Below are 22,753 nucleotides of genomic sequence, written 5' to 3'. Positions count from 1 at the left end.
GTAGCCTGGTGGGTGGGTGCCATTTGGGTATGCTGCCTCACTGACCCCTGACAGATTTGTTTCCTCTTGGGAAGCAGAGCTACTTTGAAAGTCATCTCTCCACATTGGAGCCAATCAGATAACACAGGGGACCTCACCATACCTGCTGCAAAGCATGTGCTTTTATGCCTCATGCTCCCCTTTTAATATACTACACTGGTACCTCGGTTACTGGGTTAAGTACTTAATTCGTTCCAGAGGTACGTACTTAACCTGAAACTGTTCTTAACCTGAAGCACCACTTTAGCTAGTGGGGCCTCCTGCTGCTGCCACACCGCCACTGCACGATTTCTGTTCTTATCCTGAAGCAAAGTTCTTAACCTGAAGCACTATTTCTGGGTTAGCAGAGTCTGTAACCTATAAAGCATATGTAACTTGAAGCGTATGTAACCCAAGGTACCACTGTATTCCTTAAACATGCACACACCCTTAAATGAGCTTTACTTGGAGTAAAGCTTTATTGATCCTGGGAATAAGTGTCTTTTAACAGGAATGTCAGGACACAGGTGGCGCTGTGGGTTAAACCACTGAGCCTAGGGCTTGCCGATCAGAAGGTCGGCGGTTCGAATGCCCGCGATGTGGTGAACTCCCATTGCTCGGTCCCTGCTCCTGCCAACCTAGCAGTTCGAAAGCACATCAAAGTGCAAGTAGATAAATAGGTACCGCTCCGGCGGGCAGGTAAACAGCATTTCCGTGCGCTGCTCTGGTTCGCCAGAAGCGGCTTAGTCATGCTGGCCACATGACCCGGAAGCTGTATGCTGGCTCCCTTGGCCAGTAAAGCGAGATGAGCACCGTAGCCCCAGAGTCGGCCACGACTGGACCTAATGGTCAGGGGTCCCTTTACCTTGACCTTTAAGAGGAGTGTTCTGCTAACCTTCTACCACCCTTCCATTTTTGGTCTGATGAGCTTTAATGCAATGCTGCTTATTGCTTGCTGCAGCTGCGTTGTGGGGGGGGGATGGGGGTACAAGCCTGGGCAGAGTAACTGCTTTGCATACAGAAGGTCCCAGGTTCATTCGCTGGCATCCCCTGGTAGGTCTGGGAAAGACTTTCTGTCGGACCCTTGAGAGTCATGGCCACTCAGTGTGGTCAGCACAAAGCTGGGATCAGTGGCTTGACATCAGAATAAAGCAGTTTCCTATGCTTCTAATGTTCTCCAGTGCGCATCCGGGATCCTCTGATGCCACAACCTGGAACAGCCTTCCTCAACCTGGTGTCCTCCAGGTGCGTTGTGCTGTAACTCCCACCAGCATGGCCAGTGGCCAGGGATGATAATAATGATATACTAATAATTTATTATTTATACCCCGCCCATCTGGCTGAGTTTCCCCAGCCACTCTGGGCTGCTCCCAATCAAGTGTTAAAAACAATACAGCATTAAATATTAAAAACTTCCCTGAACAGGGCTGCCTTCAGATGTCTTCTAAAAGTCAGATAGCTGCTTATTTCCTTGACATCTGAAGGGAGCACATACCACAGGGCGGGCGCCACTACCGAGAAGGCCCTCTGCCTGGTTCCCTGTAACCTCACTTCTCGCAATGAGGGAACTGCCAGAAGGCCCTCGGCGCTGGATCTCAGTGTAATGGTAGTCCAGAAAACTTGGAGAACATTAGTTTGGTGAAAGCTTCTCTGGTGTTTCAGGATTAAGGGAGAACTCGGGACATATGCCCTTGATATAAGTAGTAATGCTGAAGAATACACCTCTAGGCCTCTGTGTAGGGTGCAAAATGAGGGTTTCGATGACTGTAAAGGCAGATCCAAGGCATTATCGCTCCCCTCCCTTTTCTACCAACCCCCAAGTCTTTTCTGAGTCATTCCGTCACCTTACTGGCAGATGGAGAAATGGTTTCCCCAGCCGTTCTCTTCTGTCATTCCTGAGGATGTCTTATTCAATTTATTCCTCATCAGTGTTGGAATATTTTTCCTGTGCTTGCTTGGTTGCAGTGGCAGCTTCTATTGCGCTTGGTTGGAATAGTAATTGGTTCCAGCCATTGGCTTTGGCTTGTTGTAAGCTGTTTTTTTTTCATTTTGTTTCCGAAAGTGTGAATCCCCAGCCCTCATCCCTTCAAAATAGAACTATGTCGAGCACAGCCAGGCATTCTCCATTGTCGTCTTCAGCCTTTTACTACTTAACAGTATCTGGGATGAGCAGTCATCCTTGTGGTGGCTTAACGAGGTTCCTGGTGCAAATCTTCACATTTGCGTTTGACCCCTTCTCTTAAGGGAGTGACTACACGTTGGAGCGATGTAGTCCTGCCTCTTTTTATGAAATAAACCTGTGTGTGGCGAGCCTCTGGCTTCTACCCACATGGGCGTGTAGGTATGAGAATGCCTCTGGGATGTCACAGCCAGCCATCTCCACACGCAGGTCGGTTGCAAGAAACACTCCCTGCTTACCGTATTTTTCGCTCTATAGGGTGCACCGGACCATAGGGCGCACCTAGATTGGGGGGGGGGAATAAAGAAAACAAAGAGCAAAGAAGCCAAGACAGCGAGCGGGATCCATCCTGCTGGCTGTCTTGGCTTCCTCTTTAGCCGCGTGCAACCTCTCGAGCCTGGAGAGGCTGCGCGCGGCTTTGGCAGAAGCCAAGACAGCGAGAGGGATGGATCCCACTAGCTGTCTTGGCTTTGTTTTTAGCCACGGGGCTGGGGCAGGGGAAGCCCGAGCTTCCCCCGACCCTAGCCCCCAGAATGGGTCCGGGAGCGGCAGCGAGGTTGCATGCACCCTGCCTTCGCTCCCGGAGTTTGCTGCTATCCGGAAGCCTTCTGAGCCCAGCTTGCAGATAGCTTGCAGATAGGTGCCTGAAGCCCGAGGTGTGCAGCGGGAGTTGGCGCTGCGCTCCCCGGGCTTCAGGCTTCAGGCTGTACTCCCGCCGCGCTCCAAAGGCTTGCAGATAGCTTCCTGAAGCCTGGAGAGCGAGAGGGGTCGGTGCGTACCGACCCCTCTCACTCTCCAGGCTTCAGTGAAAGCCTGCATTCGCTCCATAGGACTCACACACATTTCCCCTTAATTTCTGGAGGGGGAAAAAGTGCGTCCTATAGAGTGAAAAATACGGTAAATCGGATGAGGTGCAATCCCCTTGCAGTGGCTTCTTGCCTTACGAGAAGCAACCTGTAAATTGGCACAAGTGTTGGATTGCCATCTCTGGAGCAGCTCGCACTACACTCCCTGAACAAAGGCTGGTCATATATCTGAATCTCATTAGAAGACTAATGGGAGATGCCATTTGGCCTTTGCCAGGTCACAGTTGAAAAACCTCCTATTTTAATCTTGGTCTTTTTAGGAAACCCATCTGAAAGCCCATGGTGTTAGTGGCTATGGATTAATGTGCTGATTAAGAAGCACTGGAGCATGAACAGTTCTAATATCTCAAATATTGTCTATCTCTGGAAACAAAGCTGCTTGGGAAATGTTTCCTTTTTTAGGATTAGAATCATAGAATTGTAGAGTTGGAAGGGTCACCGGGGTCATCTAGTCCAACCCCTGCAATGCAGGAATCGCAGCTAAAGAATTCCTGACAGGTGACCATCCAACCTCTGTTAAAACAAGCCTCCAGTGAAGAACTTCCGAGATCGTCCACTGTCCCGCTGTCGAACAGCTCTTACTACCAGAAAGTTATTCCTAATCTATAGCTGCAATCTCCTTTCTTGTGATTTGGGTCCATTGGTTCAGGTCCTACACTCAGGAGCAGCAGAAAATAAGCTTACTCCATCTTCCATGTGACAGCCCTTCAGGTATTTTAAGATGGAAATCTTGTCACCACTCTGTCTTGTCCAGGCTAAATATACACAATTCCCTCAACTGTTCCTCATAACGCTCAGTTTTCAGGCCCTTTATCATCTTGGTCTCCCTTCTCTGCACAAGCTTTACCTGGTCAACATCCTTCTTAAACTGTTATGCCCAGAACTGAACCCTTTATCTGGACACTATAGAGCTCAGAGCTGAGGCTCCAAGACTTTGGCCACCTCATGAGAAGAGAAGACTCCCTGGAAAAGACCCTGATGCTGGGAAAGATGGAGGGCACAAGGAGAAGGGGATGGCAGAGGACGAGATGGTGGGACAGTGTTCTCGAAGCTACCAGCATGAGTTTGACCAAACTGTGGGAGGCCGTGGAAGACAGGAGGGCCTGGCGTGCACAGGTCCAGGGGGTCACAAAGAGTCGGACACAACTAAACGACATCAACAACAACAACAGAGCTCAGAACTGCATTATGGATTCCCCTCCCCCCGCTCCATCATATTGTTGACTCATGTTGACTAAGACCCCCCCTCTAGATCCTTTTCACATGTACTGCTGTCAAGCCAGGTGTACTTCATCCTGTATTTGTGCATCTGATTATTTCTGCCTATGTGCAGAACCTTAAATTTTACCCAATTGAAAGTCATATTGTTAGTTTTCAGGGACAGTCAAAGGTGCATTACCTTCATAGTTGTTTTTGTTTTTGTGGTGGTGCTGTTTCTTCTTAAGGGTAAAGGACCCCTGACCGTTAGGTGCAGTGGCGGACGACTCTGGGGTTGTGGTGCTCATCTCGCTTTACTGGCCGAGGGAGCCGGCGTACAGCTTCCGGGTCATGTGGCCAGCATGACTAAGCCGCTTCTGGTGAACCAGAGCAGCGCACGGAAACACCGTTTACCTTCCCGCTGGAGCGGTACCTATTTATCTACTTGCACTTTGACGTGCTTTCGAACTGCTAGGCTGGCAGGAGCAGGGACCGAGAAACAGGAGCTCACCCCATCACAGGGATTCGAACCGCCGACCTACCGATCAGCAAGCCCAAGAGGCTCAGTGGTTTAGCATTGTATTAAAAAAAAAATCATGCTTGGATACGTGTGACAAGTTGCTGGGATATGTCCCCAAAATGTTGTTAGTCATGGTTAGCTTCCACCTACCCTGTTCTTGAATGTTGATACCTTGGAACTTGATGTCACGTGTTTTGGGTTGTCCCTTTGGCACGTGGGGTAGCTAGAAGACATTTCACACTATTGCCCTAGATCATTTTGCTCCAGTCCAGAGTCTGAGGAACTCCTTGAGGATATTCCACGCTCTGCACAGGGCAGCCTTGTATTCGCCCACAGTGTATAGACAACCCTGGCCCTGGTGGGCATGCCTGTTCTGATTGTGCTGTTAAGTTTTTTTAGCTGCATCTTTAAATACATCTAGGAATGTACTTTGGAGCATAAGGTGTGAAGAGGATCCTAGTCTAGAGATAAATGCTTTGTCCGTTGCCATAAAATCATGATCTAATTCAGCCTTCCCTAACCTTGTGCTTGCCAGATGTTTTGATCTGCAACTTCCATCAGCCCAAGCCAGCATGGCTGATGGAAGCTCTAGTTCAAAATATCTGGAGGGCGCCAAGGTTGGCAGCAATTAGTCTTACAGTTTGCTTCCTGTGATCTTTATCACTGCTTGTAGGACAGAATCCCCCCCCCCCCATTTGTCCCTTTCGCACACTGCACACTTTCTAATTTCCTCGTGCACAAAATGCAGATGAATTTTTGTGGGGGTTTTTCCCTATTCAAAGATACATGCAGTATCTCCTTCTTACTAGTCTCTCTCTTGTTGCTAACTTACGGGAGGAAAACGTTAAGCATTGCAAAATTCGTCCTCCTTCCCCTCTTCTCTCACCTGCCCCCATTTCTTACTTTTGCTGTCTCCATGCTTTTCTTCCATCCACCTGCCCCCCGCCCCGCTTGTTTTCTCAGCATTAGTCCCTTAGGAATTATTCCTGGATATGCAAGCGTCCTGCAGCGTGTAACTATTTTTAGCTCTGCAGTGCAGCGTTTAGCAGATCCCATTGTATTATTGTCTTATGACTGTGGTTTATCCCACCCTTTATAAAAAAATACCTTAAGAAATTTCCACAGGGGAACCAGATTGAGCACAATGGTGAAAGGTGCACAAGAGCTTTTGCCACCCCTCTCCATCCAGCAGTGAATGTGCCACTGCTTGGAATATTGTTGCCTTCTGCCTATTATGTGTTTTGCAAATTAATTTCCAGTTTAGCTCAGCAGTGAGTCTTTGCTTTCCTTCACTCTATTTGGTTCACCTGTCCCTGCCTGCTTTCCAGGGCTTCCTTCAAAATAAGGTTTACAACCTGATAAAGCAAGCCCTAGTTAGAAAGGAAGGTCCCCCGGTGTTAGGAAGATAGCCAGCTGTCCTCTGCAGCAGTGATGGCCACCAGCCTGGAAAGGCTGAAAAGAGGTTTGGACACTGGCACAGTTATCTGAGTTAAAATCCATAAAGGATTCCTCAATCATATAATTAGGAAATCTCTATTTACTGTATGGGAATGAAACAAAAAAAATTTACTGGATTCCAAAACCCCTTGGTGGTTGTCACTGGTAGAAGCAATAGCAGTAAAAAAGAAAAATATGGGTAATAATTGGCTAACGTATAAGGAAATGTTAGAAGAAGAAAATAACCAATTGAAAATTTAAAAATATGAAGAATTAAAGCAGACAGGACTGAACTGGCTACAGTATTATCAGTTAAATGAATTTTTAAAAGCAGATAAAAAGATAAATGAATTTGACACAAATATATCAGATTTAGAAAAAGAATTATTATTAAACAATAAAAAGATATTATCTAAAACATATAGACTATTACTAGACTGGAACCTTAAGGACAAGGAGGTGAAGGAGGTGATGGGGAAATGGGCACATGATTTTGGTTATCCAATTGAGATGGAAAAATGGGGGAAATTATGGAAAAAAGACTTAAAATTCACCACGTGCTATCTGATAAAAGAAAACTTTATGAAAATGATATACAGATGGTACCTCACCTCATCCATATTAGCAAAAATACCGTATTTTTCGCTCTATAAGACGCACCAGACCACAAGACTCACCTAGTTTTTGGAGGAGGAAAACAAGAAAACAAATATTCTGAACCTCAGAAGCCAGAACAGCAAGAGGGATCTCTGCGCAGCGAAAGCAGCAATCCCTCTTGCTGTTCTGGCTTCTGGGATAGCTGCGCAGACTGCATTCGCTCCATAAGACGCATACACATTTCCCCTTACTTTTTAGGAGGGAAAAAGTGAGTCTTATAGAGCAAAAAATACGGTTTATAAAAAGAATAACAATATGTGTTAGAGATATAAACAAAATGAAGGAACCTTTTTCCACATGTGGTAGACGTGTCCCCACATAAAAAAAAATTGGGGCATGATCTATGAGGAACTAAAAAGAACGCTAAAACAAACATTTTTAAACAAACCTGAAGCTTTCCTATTAGGCATTCTAACGATAAGCATTCCAAATGAAAATAAAAGAGTGTTTCTCTATGTGACAACAGCGGCCAGAGTGCTAATAGTGAAATATTGGAAAAGTGAATTAACACCAACAAAAGATGAGTGGCAATTAAAGTTGTGTGAGTACCTTGAACTAGCCAAAATGACAGACCTAATAAGAAACCACTCAAGCGATTAGGTAAAAAAGGAATGGGATTGCTTCAAAAACTATCTGATAAAATATGTTTACAAAAATAATACTTTGCTGTGCCTAGATTAATTTCACAGTTATATGGGATAGATTGATGTTAATAAATGAATACAGAATACTCGCTACTTAAGAAAAGTATAGAAACCACAAAGAGATAGGGGGAAGTCAGTCAGCGCAGAAGGGATTCAAACTAGTTTTCCAGAACAGAAAGAGACTGTAAAGAAAGAAAAGAAGGAATACAAATGTAATTTCTTTCTGGGAACTTGGCGTATAGAATAATCAAATCACTGTTTACATCCTTTGAATAATTTGGTGAACTTGATCAATTCCTTTTTTTCTTTCTCTTTTCTCCCCCCCCCTTTTATTTCCATTTTATATTCTTATTCTTTTTTGTGTTGTATTTTTTCTTTTTAGTTTTGAATATTTGGATGTAATGTTTAATATATGCTTTCTTTGTAATTTTTAAAAATGTAATAAAGATTAGAATAATAAAAATAAAATAAAAATAAAAGAGGGTTGGACAAATTCATGGAGGAGGCAGCTACTGGTGGCTACTGGCCAAGATGGCGCTGGCCCTGCCTCCATGCTCAGAGGCAGTTATGCTTCTGAATCTCTGCTTCTGGAAGCCACAGAAGGAGAGAATGATCTTGCGCTTGGGACCTGCTTGCTGGTTTCCCCAAGCATCTGGTTGGCCACTGTCAGAACAGGGCAGGTTAGACACCAGCCCTGAAAAACTCCTCCTTTACTTGCCACCCACCTCACATAGCTGGGTTGGAGGACCTGAGGATGGCCTTCTGAACATAGCATTGGCCCTAAATTTAGGGGTGCAAAAGCTTAAGGCCTAGCTTCCTACCTAGTGGTGCAGCAATAAAACTCCTAGCACTTTTGCAAAGTTAAGTATGGTCCAGTATGGTTTCAAATTGAATGGGGGACTGTATGTTGAAATTCCTGGGTTCCCTTCCAATTCTACAATTCTATGATTCTGACAATACTGCAGCTGGGGCTCTTATGCAACAAGGGAATGTAGGAAATGGCTTTACACTGTGCCAGACCATCTAGCTCAGTGTTACCTGTGTGGGCTGACAGACACAGGGATCTCTTGTAGCCCTACCTGGAGAAGCCCAGGGATTAAACCTAGGGAACTTCTGTATCCACAGCATGTTCTCTTTCCGTGAGCCACAACCCTTTCCCCTCCAGGGGGAGCCCCATCTTGCTATTCAGTGTGTACTGGGTGCATCCTGGATCAGGCCAGTGGCCCATCTGTTCCACCATCCTGTTCTCACAGTGGCCAACCAGATGCCCACTGTGGGAAACCACCATGCAGGATTTGAGCACAAGAGCCCTCTCCCTAGTGGGGTCTCAAGTTTCATTGGCGCCCTGTGCAATGCCAAAATTTGGTGCGCCTCCACCTCTTGCACTCCATTCTAAATAATAGTTGTGGCATCCCCTGCAGCACCCCTGAGACTCTGCACCCAGTGCGACTGAACCGGTCACGCTCCCCTAAACCCACCTGTGTTCTCCCATCCTGGTACAGTGGTACCTCAGGTTAAGTACTTAATTCGTTCCGGAGATCCATACTAAACCTGAAACTGTTCTTAACCTGAAGCACCACTTTAGCTAATGGGGCCTCCTGCTGCCACTGCGCCGCCGGAGCACAATTTCTGTTCTCATCCTGAAGCAAAGTTCTTAACCTGGGTTAGCAGAGTCTGTAACCTGAAGCGTATGTAATCCGAGGTACCACTGTATTCAGAAGTAGCACTGCCTCCAGCTGTGGAGACAGAGCGCAGACATCATGGCTAGCACTGCTTGCCCCTCAAGTCAAGACAACCCTTCTGGACTCTGGCCTGAATAGTGCTGGATGCCCAGGTTGCAAGACGGAATTGTGTGAGGGGTGGGTGGTGGTTTCCCCTCTCTTGCACCAGCAGCAACTTCTCCCCCCTCTTTCCATGGCCACAAATACTGAAGGGGGCAAAGCAGTGCTCCTTGCACTGTGATTAATCAGGCAATTGCGCAGAATTGCAGCTATGCTTTCTTCTCCCCCCCCCCCATGCAGGCACACCAAAGGGACATTTGCTCTGACACTAAATGACTGCGTGCTTGTTTCTCAGTGACAGATCTGTGTGGCTGCATCTGAGGCACCTCAGGCTGAGGCAAGAGCAGAAACCCAAGAGAAGCCACTGCTGAAATGTGATGCGTAATCAGCGCCTTTTGACATGCAAGCCGTCTCAGCACATATTTCATTCTTACGGGTGGGGGTGGGGATGAGGAATGGAGCCTGTAGTTAAAATGGAAGAGTGGTAGTTGTGTCATTCTTCCTGGGCATTTTTCATAGCTTATGTCAGCTGGGCACTACAGTCCTGTGTGTGCATACTCACAAGTAATCCCACTATAACCAGCAGAGCTTGTTCCCAAGTAAGTGGGTTTGGTGTTTCGTTTTTTGGATTGCATCCTAAGAGATTCTTTGGTCCAGTATGCAAAGCAGAACCTGCTGTTTCTCTTCCTCCCTCCTCCCTCCTCCCAGCCCCGCCCCTCCTATCAGATCAGTCTGCACCAAGGACGGGTTGATTGCAGTCTTACCTGGTCCACTTCCTTTCATGCCAGAATCTCGGGTCTGCTGAAGTATGCTTAAATTTGCAAAGCAAGGATTGCATGCTCAAGAAAACCTCCCGAAAGCTTTCACACCACAAGTGTGTGCTTTAAGCAATCTGGAGTTAGGACTCCTGATAGCAAACAGAAGAAGCACTCTGCTGAAATTCTCAGCTGCCACTAGGAAGTGGCCACTGAACTGTTGTCTAATTTCTGTCAACCACAGACTTGATCGTGGTGCAAACCAGGCACTTTGTACTCCCTGAAGAGAGCTGTCTTAGTGCACAAAGGTTATTGCAGAGCCAGATAGGAACATGGGAAACTGCCTTACACCCAGTCAGATCACTAGTCCAGAGGGCCCTGTTCCCAGCCCTACCTGAAAATGCCACAAGCAGAGCAAAAGGTCTGCTACTGAGCTACAGCCCTTCCCCACTCATGAGCCACTGTGGTGCAGTGGTTAGAGTGCTGGCGTGAGACCTGAGGAGTTGGGTGTTCTAGTCCCCACTCAGCCATGAAGCTCACAGGGTGATCTTAAGCTAGTCACTGTCTCTCAGCTGAACCTACTTCACAGGGTTGTTGTGAGGATAATTACGGGCAGAGGGAGAACTCTGCATGCCACCTTGAGCTGTTTTCAGGAAAAGCTTGGTATAAATGTAGCTGAATAAATAAATAAATGGCAGTTCTTGCAAGTGAGTCAATCTGCAGACTTTGAAGTGGGACGAAAACTAGAGCCACATCCATTCTGACTCAAGCGAAAAGTTGCATATAATACTGTGTAGGAGCCAAATCCCTTTGTGGGCTCCTCCCTTGGGCAGACGCAGCTTTTGGGCTCCTCACTGTTGTGATCTGCCACACACTGGCTCACTGACTTGTTTAGCTGCAGCTTGCAGTATCCTCTGGTTTGCGGATTGGGACTCAGGGTCTCTTACAGAAAGTACTGATTCTTCCTTATTTTGAGCAATGCCTGGTCCATGAATAACCAGTGGTGCCGTTGTGTGATTGTAGACTCTGGACTTAATGACATCATGTCCAACCCCCCCCCCCCTCAAATCTGCCCTAGTTAAATGGTAAAATGTATTATTTCACATGCTTTAAAATGTGATGAGCCAGTCCTGTTGTGTTGGGAGACAATGGCAGGTGCTCCTGATGGCCACAGTGTCCTGCCTTGATGGCACCACTGTGAATCATCGTAGAGCCTGAGAAAAGTAGAAAGCAGTGCAGGAAAGAAGTTATATGAAACCTGCAAAGAGGCTTGGCTTGGCTTATTTTAAAAAAAATGCTGTGTGTGTGCATGTGCATACGAACCTCATTATTTATCTTGTCCACACCATTTTGAAATGTCTAACGACAATCCAAAACCTCTGGTTTCTATTAAGGAAGCGTATTTTAAAACATAGTGCAGACATCCAAATCCAATCCAGAAAGTGTTTATTTTATTTTTCATTTCATTTCACTTTTATGCTGGTTCCAAACCCTGCTTATCCGTACTAAAGGAATGCAGTAGTGGCAGCAGCTGTTTGCCCTCTTGAATTATTTCCTTGGCTGTCCCTTATTGACTGTATTTTGAACAAGTTGGCACTTCTCTCCCCGTCCCTCTTCTTTTCATTTTGCAAATCTGCATTGGTACCACGGCCCCCTTCCTTGTCTCTCTTAGCTGGTTTAAAGTTTAATGAGCCTTCGCTTAAATGCACTGCTAGCTTGTCAGTTGCTGCCTCAATGATTTTATGCATTTATTTATTTTTTTAAAAAGTGGGATGCAAAGGCAAGGGAAGTCAGGGACTCGGAAATACAGTTGGTAACAGGACCTGACACCGGAATCAAAATGGGGCAGAGATTCTTCCACTGCAGCTGATCCTCTCTGTCTGTCCCTATGACAGTTGGTGGTGGTGCGGCGCAAAAACCATAAGTTGCCGTAATGTGCAAGGACAGCCCTTTTCCTTGCTAGCACGACTGCTGATTTAACCTACTCCTGCATGCCCTTTCGTTAAATATTTTAGTGTATCTGACTGGAGGCAGACCAATCTGTCTCTCAACCCCACCCCACATCGAAAGTGCATTTAAGTGGGCTTGCTATGCATGATGTGCGTGCTCACCCTGTATTTATGTGTTTATTTATTTGTTTATTTTCTTTGCCTCTGGTAAATGGGTCTCTGTCATGGTTTCCAGAGCCTGTTTAACTGGGGCAATTGAGAGCCAAAAGAATCGGAGGCAGCGAGCAACGCCCATAAACTTCTTCCTGATCAGAGTTGTGGTCCATCTCCAGCCTGAATTGCTCCGTGTCTGGGTTTCTGCAGATTAAGCTGTAGGGCACTAAATCAGAAGAAGGTGTGGGGTGGAAAGTGACCTGGGACGTTTACACAGAAGTCCTTTCTCAGAGTAACCAGACTTACAGGACGAGGTGAGATGTGAAAGAATTAGGGGGAGGACGGCTGATCACGGGGGTGTTCTGGAAGGCAGTTTCAAGTATACAGGGAAAGAACTGCGATAGGCAGCAAACTTTTCCAGCAGGGGGCCGGTCCACTGTCACTCAGATCTTGTGGGGGGCCAGACCATATTTTGAAGGAAAAAAGTGAACAAATTCCTATGCCCCATAAATAACCCAGAGATGCAATTTAAATAAAAGGACAAATTCTACTGATGTCAAAACACGCTGATTCCCAGACTGTCCATGGATTGGATTGAGAAGGCGATTGGGCTGGATCCGGTCCCCAGGCCTTAGTTTGCCTACCCATGCGCTAGAGCATGGCCCACTAGTGGGCATTTCAGGATTCCTGGTGGGCGGTAGGGGGTTCTAACGCACAATCTGAATCTTCCTTCCATTGAGAGAGATGAGCGCTCTATTCATGTCTCTCACACTTGGTGGTTACCATGAAGTGTGCATGGGTGCAAGCGCACATGAAAGCACGAACAAGATTGAGTGTAACACAAAGGAAGAGGAAGTGTGGTAGCCAAGTTTGAATCCTCCCCCCTTGTGTTTTGCTTATGTTTCTTAGACACTAAGTGGGTATACAGTCTAGAACCCTCGTACCTACAGGACCGCCTCTCCTGGTATGCCCCACGGAGGACCTTACGGTCCACAAATAATAACATCTTGGAGGTCCTGGGCCTCAAGGAGATTAGACTGGCCTCCACCAGGGCCAGGGCCTTTTCGGCTGTGGCCCCGACTTGGTGGAACACTCTCCCACAAGAGACCAGGGTCCTGCGGGATCTGACATCTTTCCGCAGGGCCTGCAAGACGGAGCTGTTCGCCAGGCCTTTGTTCGGGGTTCAGTCTGACTCTGCTTTCCCCCATAAGAACTTGCATGAACGTGGCCCCCCAGCTTTTCTCTCAGGCTCATATAAGATCAGTATAAACAGTTAGGCCTAGTGGGCATTTAAGGTCCTCATCCCTAATTTGTGGGTTGCCAGCTGATTAGATTTCACTTTGATTCTGATTTGATCTTAGGATGTATTTTAATTGATTGCTTGATTTTATGGTAATATGTTATATATTAGATGTTAGCCATTCTGAGCCTGGTTTTGGCTGGAGAGGGTGGGGTATAAATAAATTTATTATTATTATTATTATTATTATTATTATTATTATTATTATTATTATTACATGCATAAGCAGGGCAGCTGCAGTAGAAATGTGTCCAGTGGCCCTGCCTGTGAATGTGTCCACCTTGTATGGCCTGGTGTACCGTATAAAGCAGGCATAGGCAAACTCAGCCCTCCAGATGTTTTGGGATTACAACTCCCATGACCCCTAGCTAACAGGACCAGTGGTCAGGGATGATGGGAATTGTAGTCCCAAAACAGCTGGAGGGCCGAGTTTGCCTGTGCCTGATCTAAGGTAATCAAGAAAGCAACTTGCTCTGCCAAGTGGTGCCATACGCCAAAAAGGGAAATAATCTAAACGCAGGAGAGCGATTGGTGGGGTGCTGTTATAAGATGTTTTCAACAAGGGGAGGAATGGGAGCTGATGCATGATAGCAGGGACAGTGTGGTGTAGTGGTTCAGAGCAGTAGTCTCGTAATCTGGTGAACCGGGTTCGCGTCTCCGCTCCTCCACCTGCAGCTGCTGGGTGACCTTGGGCCAGTCACACTTCTCGGAAGTCTCTCAGCCCCACTCACCTCACAGAGTGTTTGTTGTGAAAGGAGATGGTTAGCTGCTTTGAGACTCCTTAAGGCAGTGGTTCTCAACCTGTGGGTCTCCAGATGTTGTTGGACTACAACTCCCATCATCCCTGAGCTCTGGCCTTGCTAGCTAGGGGTGATGGGAGTTTTAGTTCAACAACATCTGGGGACCCACAGGTTGAGAACCGATGCCTGAAGGGGAGTGAAAGGCAGAATATAAAATCCAAACTCTTGTTCTTCTTCAAGGACAGGCAGAAGCGGAGCAGAGTACTTGTAAAATAGGAGAAAGAGGGAAAAGAAAAGTTATAGGCAGGAGAAGGAGGGAATTGTTGTTGACTAATAATAATAACTGGGCTAAATAGCTCAGCCTTACTTCTAGACATTGCCATATGGAAGGTAAAAGAACAGAATTAAAAAAAGGAGATGAAAAGGAAAAGGGAGGGGGGAAACTGAAAAAAGGAAGAAAAATAGAAAAAAATGGTGGAAATAGTGGAGTAGAGGAAGCAGGGACAGGCAGAATCATGGTGTTTGGAATGGCTCGTGTTTTGGCAAGTTAAGTTTTGTTAGGTTATAAAATAAAAGAAAGAAGGAGAAGAAGGAAAGGAAGGAGATGGAGAGAATAAAGCGAAAGGGAAAAAGAGACCCCTGTTATATTGATATAATATAAGGAAGGTAAAGAAGAAGACAGGGAAAGTAGAAAAGGGGGGATTTCTTTTATGGTGATACATAATAAAAATTGTCACCTAATACAGCGTTGTTTTTGATGTTTGTAATAAAAGGGGAAATGGGGGGGGGGGAGCACTGTGTGGAGCACAGATCAAAACGTGTTAAGAGTAAAAGCAGTTGTTAAATTGTGCAACAAATTTAGAACCCATGTCTGGAAAAAAGAAATATGCTCTTGGCTATTTACCAGAGTACCTGAAGATGGGTTTCGTTGAAATCTGTTACAAATAAACAGCTTCCAATGTGTTTACTGTGCCACAAGACATTATCTAATGAAGCAATGAAGCCAAGTCGATTTTGAGAACATCTTGCTGCAAAGCATTCACAAGATAAAGATAAGCCCATTGAATATTTTCAAGAAATCTATGAAAGATTTCAAAATCGTTCAACAATAGCTGCATCATTTCAAAAACAACATGCAAAGAATGAGGATGGATTAACTGCAGTTTATCGTGTATCACAATTAATTGCAAAAAGTGGTAAAAGCCATAATATTGGAGAAACTTTGATAATACCCTCTATTAAGAATTTATCTCAACAGTAATGCATCAGGATATACCTGAAGTTTTAAAAACACTGCCCCTTAGTGATAGCGCAGTAAAGAGACGCATTGATGAAATAGTGGCTAATGTTGAAAATAAACTTATAGGTATTCTCCAAAATTCTTCATTTTCCATACAATTGGACAAGTCTGTCATTGCAGATGATAATGCTCTACTGTCCGGTACCTTGATGAAAACATTGCAAGAAGAAATACTATTCACTGTCATTCTGATTACAGATACAAAAGGATTATCAATATTTAATGCTGTGAAATCATACTTTGCACAAAATAATATACCCTTGAACAATATTGTTGCACCATCAATGGTAGGTTGCTATTGTGGATTTCTTGCTTTCTTGAAGGAAGAAGTGCCAAACGTTTTGTGTATTCACTGTGTTGTGCACAGACAACATATTGTAGGAAAACATTTAAGTACAAGTTTCCATTCATCATTAAGTGTAATAATTAGAGCTGTAAATAAGATCAAATCTAACGTCAAAGATAATAGAATATTTTGACAGCTGTGCCAGGACAATAATAATAAATTGGATATGGAAAAACGATTTCAAGATACAGCAATACCTCCACGAACGTCTGCCTCGTCTAGTGTCCATTCCGGCGAACGTCCACAGCAAACCCGGAAGTACCGGAACAGGTTACCTTTGAGTTTGCTGCTCACACATGCGCAGAAACGCTAAATCACACTTTGTGCATGTGCAGCAGCGCAAACCATTCTGCACATTGTGCAGTCGCAGCAGTTTGCCCTGCATCCTTTTCGGCTAGTGGCCGGGGCTCCGGAACAGATCCTGGCCACAAAACGAGGTACGAATGTATTTTGAACTTGAAGGTGCATGACTGGACAATGAATCCTTTTATAGCAAATATTGCTGAGGTTGATATAACTTGCCAAGAAGAACTATTAGAACTTAAAAATGGCGAAGAGAGTAAATGTAATTTCAGCAGTGGTGGATACCAAAAACTCTGGCAAAATAAAAAATGCCTGCATTATATCCAAATATGTGGAAAATGATATTCAATTTATTGATACCTTTCCCTACCACGTATCTTGTAGAATCAGGCTTCAGTGCTGTTAATCATATTATGAGCAAACAGAGAAACCATCTGAATATCACCAAAAGAGACCTTCGTTTACCCCTTATGAAAATCGAACCAGAGATCACATACTTAGTCTCACAGCATCAGCCTCAAGGAACTCATTAATTGCCAGTTAAAAGTAATTTCAATTTATTGTTTCCACATTTAACTTCATAAAGTTAAAAACATTATAAACATGCATAAAGTAGAAAAAAAAGATAAATTTAAGTACTTTTTAAAAAAACAAACCTCCTTTTCTACTTGTGCTAAAATAATTGAGTTACTGCAGCACTGGTGGGCGGTAAGGAAATTTTACCATCAAGAAAGATGCATTAGTGGGCGGTAGGTATAAAAAGGTTGACTACCCCTGGGAAGATACCAGCTGAGGATTATTCTCTACACAAACCTGAAAAGGCAGTTCAGTCTTCTAACCCCAGAGAGCGCCTCTACAGCTCTTCTGTGAATAAATCGCCTCCCCACCACCCCTTCAGCTTAAATACTTGCCTCCCTGTGCTGAGAGGTTCCAATGAGCTGGTCAGCCATTGGCGTCTGTTGTTGGTGGACTAGCAGGAGAAGGAGATACGTACACATCTGGCAGCCGCAAGCAAGCACCCAAGCAGCATGTGTTGGGCATGGCACTGCCCCACTGGGAGCTGCCACCCAGGCAAACTGCTTCACTTTGCATCATGGATGGGTCATGCCTGGATCTGCTACTTCATTAGATCCTTTATCACAAGGGTGGGAAACCTCAGGCCTGGGGGCTGAATACAGCCCTCCAGGCCTGTCTACCTGGCCTTCAAGACTCTCCCAAGCCCTTCTGCTGTAATTTGCTCTACGCGGGGCTGCCCTTGAAACTGTCCCACAAACTCCAGCGGGTGCAGAATGCTGCAGTGAGGCTCCTCACGGGGTCCCTGCCATGGGAGCACATAACACCAGTCCTGAAAGACCTACATTGGCTCCCAGTATGTTTCCAAGCACAATTCAAGGTGTTGGTGCTGACCTTTAAAGCCCTAAACAGCCTCGGTCCTGTATCCCTGAAGGAGTGTCTCCACCCTCATCATTCAGCCCAGACACAGGTCCAGCTCCGAGGGCCTTCTGGCGGTTTCCTCCCTGCGAGAAGTGAGGTTACAGGGAACCAGACAGAGGGCCCTCTCAGTGATGGCACCCGCCCTGTGGAACACCCTCCTATCAGATGTCAAGGAAATAAACAACTATCTGACTTTTAGAAGACATCTGAAGGCAGCCCTGTTTAGGGAAGTTTTTAATATTTGAAGTTTTATTCTGTTTAATATTCTGTTGGGAACCACCCAGAGTGGCTGGGGAAAGTCAGCCATATGGGCAGGAAAGAAAGAAAGAAAGAAAGAAAATTGCATTAGCTTTTTTGCTTCTGCTGCTGCATCACACTGTTGACTCGTGTTAAGCTTGTTGTCCACCAAGACCCCTAGTTCCTTTTCACATGTAGTGCTAGTAAGCCAGGTGTCCCCCATCTTATATTGATGCAACTGGTTCTTCTTGACATAATGAAATACTCTCCCCTTTTGAATGGTCATTTTTTATCCTTGCATTCTATTACCTTGCAGGCAGAATTCGAAATTATCAGGGCACCAGGCACATTTCACGCCAAAAGATTTTCCATTTTTGAGCACTTCAAAAAGTTAGTGCCATTTTTTGCACCTGGTTGACCCTCAAGGATTACCGAAATGTATGTGCTTTGAAGCCTTGAAGTATATTTTAAGTATAGATAGTATGGTAAGGCGTATAGCAATAAAGAGGAGAGTATTTCAAAAATTGAAGTATGGTACCAATATTTTTATTGTAAACACCAAATTAAACGTATTAGCAATTTTTGTTAAAAATGTGCTATTAACAACGTGTCACTTATGTGAATTAGTTTCTGCTTATGAATATAACGAATAAGTGTTGCTGACCCCCGCAAATGGCAACTAGACATTCTGTTTTGGTGCCCACAACCCAGGTCCCAGGAGCCATTTGGCTCCTAGCTTTTCTATCCCAGTTTCTAACACTGCTTGCTGGCTGTTTTCAAGTTGTGTGCAAGGAAGATTGGATTTACTAAAGTTTAGGGCGGCTCCGAGGGCCACATTAGCCTTCCAGGGGCAGCGTGCCAGTAGTGGGTGTGATGAGAGGCAAAGCGGGGGAGCAGCCATGGATGTGACTCTTTACCTTTGTAGATTAGGTTTTACAGTCGTACCTTGGATCCCAAACACCTTGTGAGTCGAGCGTTTTGGCTCCCGAACACCACAAACCCAGAAGTGAGTGTTCCGGTTTGCAAACACTCTTTGGTACCTGAATGTCTGACGCGGCTTACGTAACTTCCAGTTGGCTGCAGGAGCTTCCTGCAGCCAACTGGAAGCCACGCCTTGGTTTCCTAACGTTTTGGAAGTCGAACGGACTTCTGGAATGGATTCCATTGGCACCACTGTATTTGAACTCCAGAGACTTCTAGACATCTTTCTTTCTTCCATGCAAGCAAGCCAGATGCATTAGTTCAAAAGCATTTCTGCCAGGAAATAATGGTCAAGGGTGGAAAGCAGGGCCAGTGAGTGGCATGGGAAGGGGACATGTTCTTGGAGAGTCCTGAGGGCCAGGTAAAGAGGCTTTGAGGGCCATATTTGCCACCCAGACCTGAGATTCCCTACCCCTGGTTTGGAGAGTTCTGTGAACTGCATGATGGACAATCGTCTTCTCCCACAAATTACAAATGCAACCTTTTCCCTTTTGCATATTCTTGTCTTTGTGTCATGTATTCTAGTGATTTCCCTGTGTTTGCATGCACTTGAGGTATTCTGGGGAGGCGAGCCTGTCTAAGGTGTGCTGTGGTTCTTATTGCCCTTGCAAGAGTCTTTCCTGCCAGTACCCACTTTTCTCCCCAGGGAGAACTGTACATGTGTATACTTTGCAGAATTGTAGAAGCGCCTTCAAGAAAGATAGCAACTGGGTAGCTGAAATCCAGCTCCTTTGCAATCTTGGCCACACCTCTTGGGTTACAAAATGCCCTCATTCCGCCCCCCCACACACATTGTAGGAGGGGGCAAGGATGATGGTGCTGCATTTGGGTTCAAGGTGATATTGGGAGTGTGGCAGAGTGTCATGTGTGGGAGGTAGAGAGACTGCAGGTGGCAGCATTTTAGCACAGCTGTGCTTAACCTGTAAGGCTTTCTTCTGGAAATGCGGCCAGCTGGTTAAGTCTGATTTTTTTTAGGCAACCACCACCACAACCAGAGGCTTCTGGCAAGATTCTGGGAGCTTCACCAGCCTGCATTCACCCCTGTATCCTTGCTCTGGAGATATGGGACCCTGGATGAAGCTTTACCATTGGTTGAGGTCTCACACAGGCATGATGACCTATGACCTTACTGACTGGATAGTTTGTTTGTCAGTGTGGTGTTCTGAGAGTCGTTTGGAGTTTGTTAAGAGGGAACTAGTTAAGATCTGTTTTCTGTTCTTGTATATAGTAACTTAAGGGACGCGGGTGACGCTGTGGGTTAAACCACAGAGCCTAGGACTTGCCAATCAGAAGGTCGGTGGTTCAAATCCCCGCGACGGGGTGAGCTCCCGTTGCTCAGTCCCTGCTCCTGCCAACCTAGCAGTTCAAAAGCATGTCAAAGTGCAAGTAGATAAATAGGTACCGCTCCAGCGGGAAGGTAAACAGCGTTTCCATGCGCTGCTCTGTTTTGCCAGAAGCGTCATGCTGGTCACATGACCCAGAAGCTGTACGCCGGCTCCCTCAGCCAATAAAGCGAGATGAGCGCCGCAACCCCAGAGTCGGCCACAACTGGACCTAACGGTCAGTTTACCTTTACCTTTACCTTATATAGTAACTTGTAGAGTCTGCTGTAAATAATAAACACCTCCAAGTAAACAAGTTACTGGTAGCAGCGTCTGGTTCCTGCTTCGTCCATCCTGCCTGCAACTGATTGCTTTCTGGAACTCTGCATATGCTCTGCTAAGGTCTGGCTAAGGTCTGGCAACAGGTCAAAGTTGCAAAACACCAACAAGCTCTGCAGCTGCTCCTCCTTCTGGGACTGTTAGCTGGTCCAGGCACTCACAAGGAGCAGTTACTCTTCTCCTGAACATTTTGGTGTTCTGGGTATATTTTTTGGCATATGTTTTGGAAGCTTGAGTATGGAAACAGAGGCTGGGATCCAAAGAACTGGTTCTACATGCTTCTCTACAAGCAGTGCTTCCTAGCAACACAGGAAGGTGCCTTTTGCACCAGGCCCGATTAGTGGTCCCTCTAGTCCAGTAATTGCCTGCTTCTGACTGACAGGACCTCTCCAGAATCTCCAGCAGAGGTGGGCCTTTCCCTTCACCTGCCATCTGATTATTTTTAATTGGTGATAATGTGATGGAACCCTGGGGCTGTGTGTGCCCAAAGCAGGGGCTGATATAGGTTACCTGTGTCACAGGGCAATGTTGTTTTTAGAGCTGAAGGGAATTTAAAAAGTAGTATGTACTGTGGGAGCTGGAAAGACCCCAGTAGATATACTGGCTGCATTTGGACTTCATGCTCAGTTGTCACCCGTGGTTAAGCATTCCATTTGCTTGCTAGCAAGGTATCTTCCCTCTGGTCAGCTCTGCAAACCTTCATTCTGCTCTCTGTCTCTCCCCTACCCAGAAAAGAGTTCAATTTACAACATCAGTTCCCAGCACTGAAACTTAGGGCTTCTCAGAGCCACTCTCTCTATCCTGTGACCCAGATGCACAGTTTCCGACTGTGACAGATGCTACCAGAGAGCACCTTGGACAGAGGCCAGGAATTAAAATTATACTGCAGAAGGAACACAATGCACTTTATAATTTTTCAGCTGTGTAGCGAGAGAAGCTACCTGCACAATGTCTTCTATTTTAAACATTTTTGTATGGAGGTGTGGATTTCTTGCTCTGGAGAAGTGTTTTGGGAGAGAGGGATGGATTCCTCAGCTGCCTTAGTCTAACACAAAGGTGTTTCTTGTAATCTTCTTAAAATGAGCAGTCTCTGCCCAGATACCTTTCTGTTTTTTGTTTCCTTTCTCTCTGTTGGGAGGAAAGGCCGGTTGAACAAGCTTTAACAATGATACCTGTCAAACTCGTCCTCCTTGCTAGCGAAGCACGGAGGTTCTGTAAAGCTGCATTGTTGCTGCACCTCCAAATTAGCCACAGGTTACCGAGTGCAGTTTTCTCAGTGTGACAGCGTTCTGATAAACCAAGGTGCGTTTGTCAGCACTTACAAGCTCCTCTGGGTTTTCCAAAGAGGTCGCTTGAGCTTGGTGCACCCAAGGTACTTGACAGAGGTAAGTCTTGGATTCTGGCGTGGGGTATGGGCATATCCAGTAATTTAGCAGGAAAGCTTCAAGGACGGCACTGTTGATGGGGAGCTGGGATTGCAGGAAAAGAGTAAAACGTATTGCATTCTGGCTGGATGGGTGTCAAAGTAGGAACGAGGCCAGGGAGGAAACCTCAAGCTTTGAGTTCGGGAGTGGGATTGGACATGGCTGCTTTGAGAATCTGCTTGGCAAGCCAAGAACTCTGGTGGTTTCTGAGCAGGAATGACCTATTTCAGTGGGGCTTCTGAAAAGCGGTGTTCTCATCCTAAGCATGATCGAGGTGGGTTTGACCTCAGAGTAGCTAGCTTTCCAGCCTATCCCTTGTATGATTTCATTTCACTAGAATTTGAAACTTAATTCCATTGATCTAGTTTTGCCTGCTGGGCGAGTTTGCATGTATTTCTAAGCTGTAAATTTTGATTTAGTAAGCAGTGAAGTAGCCTTGAATGCCTCCAAAGTGGAAAACCTTCTAGTGCTTTGTTGGGGTGGGGAATCACTCCCTCATTTTATGAGTTCATTAGTAACAACGGATGGATGTTGCTTACTACACACAAGTAAAATACAAACTTTGTTTGCTAAATACAAAGTAAAGTAAACATGCTTAAACTAGGTCATTCTATAGGATATAAGAAAAGTTTCCAATGTAAACTGAAAATGTTTGCTTTTGCATTTTTGGCATATTTGCATTTTTCTCTGTAAAGCCCACGTCACTGTAGGCTGCACTCTGCACGCGCAGTGCATTTTAACATTTTCAGCCTGCTCACCCCACATCAGTCTTCTTTCTAGGGGGTAAACAAGCCACAAAGGGTTTAATTTACTGTGATTCCAGAAATCAGAATTGTGGATTGTTTCTCCCCAGTGAACCATAGAATTGTAG

At 45.5% G+C, this 22,753-nt stretch overlaps 1 protein-coding gene across 7 annotated transcripts in view; it reads left to right on the top strand.

The window, feature by feature from the left end:
* The window catches only part of STRBP (spermatid perinuclear RNA binding protein), a 159,226-nt gene that overhangs the window by 28,015 nt on the left and 108,458 nt on the right, over positions 1-22,753 (top strand). The window contains exon 1 of one of the 7 annotated variants that reach the window (XM_081847586.1): positions 21,707-21,843. The exons of the other annotated variants lie outside the window; for them this stretch is intronic. The gene's annotated coding sequence lies outside the window, so the exon portion shown is untranslated. Of the gene's footprint in view, positions 1-21,706; positions 21,844-22,753 lie in introns of those variants that run through there. 7 annotated transcript variants of the gene reach the window in all.

This window comes from Podarcis erhardii (assembly GCF_964252035.2).
Source record: "Podarcis erhardii genome assembly, chromosome: Z".
Lineage (NCBI taxonomy): Eukaryota > Metazoa > Chordata > Lepidosauria > Squamata > Lacertidae > Podarcis > Podarcis erhardii.
Note: the sequence above shows the minus strand (reverse complement) of the source record. Positions and strands in the feature narration are given on the sequence as shown.